We start from the raw sequence: 1667 nt of genomic DNA, 5'->3' as shown, positions 1-1667 counted from the left end.
ACTGTTGTGCGGATGGACTCCTAGATGGCCTTGGTGTAGGGGTGGAGGTTTTTGGAGGCATTTTTAAGGGAGTGGATGAGTGATCACTCGTTTCCTTGTTGGTTGGGGTGTGGTTGCAAAATCTGGAGTGGCCTTGGTGTGTTGTGACTTGGTAGGTCTACAAGTTTGTTCGCCATGTCCTTGGCATGTTGTGAGTGTTTCCTTCTTGGGATGCAAGAGGTGCAAGGCATAAAAGTTTTACATGGTATTTTGATATCTCTTTGACTTGGTGGGTGTTCATGTTGGCTCTTGGTAAGAGAGAGCCCGAAATTCCCTTTGAAGTGGGAGGGTGCTACCTGGTTGATCCTTCCAATAGTGATATGCTTGTCTCAAAGATTAAGCCATGCAGTTAAAAATCTCGTAGTTGGATCTTGGGTCTTAAAGCTCGGTCCGCCTACTCGGTGTGCACCTTCCCATCTGTCCCTTTTCTTGGTAGCTTGATCCTCGCCTTAATTGGCTGGGTCATGACTCCAATGCTGTTACTTTGAAAAAATTAGAGTGCTTAAAGAAATCTTATGCTTTGAATACATTAGCATGGAATAATGTGATAGGATTCTGGTCCTATTATGTTGGCCTTCGTGACCAGAGTAATGATTAATAGGGACTACAAGGGCATTCATATTTCATTTTCAAAGGTGTGAAAGCATTTGCCATGGATGTTTTCATTAATCAAGAATGAAAGTTGGCATCTTGAAGATGATTCTATACCGTCCTACTCTCAACCATAAACAATGTCGACCAAGAAATGACAGATGTTTCTCTAAGGACTCCGCTAACACCTTCTCAAAAATCAGAGTGTTTGGGTTTTGGGGGGGGGGGGGTATGGTTGCAAGGTTGAAACTTAAAGGAATTTGATGTAAGGGCAACACCAAGAGTGGATCATGTGGGCTAGTTTGACTCAACACGGGGAAACTTACCAGGTCCAGACATAGTAAGGATTGACAGATTGAGAGCTCTTTCTTGATTCTGTGGGTGGTGGTGCATGGTCATTCTTAGTTGGAGGAGTGATTTGTCTGGTTAATTCCAATAAGGAACGAGACCTCAACCTATTAACTAGCTATGTGGAGGTTCCCCTTTGCATGTAGCTTCTTAGAGGGACTAAGGTCGTTTAGGCCATGGAATTTTGAGGCAATAATAGGTCTATGATGCCCTTAGATGTTCTGAGCTGCAAGCGCACTACACTGATGTAGCCAACGATTTTTTCTTCTTGGTTCGAGAGGTCGTGAAATCTTCTCAAATTACATTATGATGGGGATAGACCATTGCAATTATTTGTATTCAACAAGGAATTCCTAGCAAGCACGTGTCATCAACTTGTGTTTACTACCTCCCTACCCTGTTGTACACACTGTTATCACAAAATCGTGTACTAAGGGCTGCTACTTAGCAAGATCTCATGCAACTATTTCAAACCAGGCTTTAGACTAAGGCTTAGCCTCCTTAGTCAGAGAGGGCTCTCTCACAAATTTTTGATATGCTTTAATAACAAGAAAAGATGGCTAACTCTTCAAACAGTACATGAAAATAAGCTGGTTGGAACAACAAAATAACACTTCTCCCATTGGGCTCATGGAGTCAAACACCTCTGCAGTAAACTATTAACTACTCAATCATGGAAGCCAAGGCAT

The 1667-nt window shown here is 42.5% G+C and overlaps 1 pseudogene; it reads left to right on the top strand.

The window, feature by feature from the left end:
* Positions 1–332: 332 nt before the first annotated feature.
* On the top strand, positions 333–1399 carry LOC149157423 (18S ribosomal RNA; annotated as a pseudogene).
* The last annotated feature ends 268 nt before the right edge of the window (positions 1400–1667 follow it).

The sequence above is a fragment of the Pinus tabuliformis genome, chromosome 5_2 (genome assembly GCF_031772625.1).
Source record: "Pinus tabuliformis cultivar Carrire ecotype Pingquan chromosome 5_2, CPIR1, whole genome shotgun sequence".
Taxonomy (NCBI): Eukaryota; Viridiplantae; Streptophyta; class Pinopsida; order Pinales; family Pinaceae; genus Pinus; species Pinus tabuliformis.
Note: the sequence above shows the minus strand (reverse complement) of the source record. Positions and strands in the feature narration are given on the sequence as shown.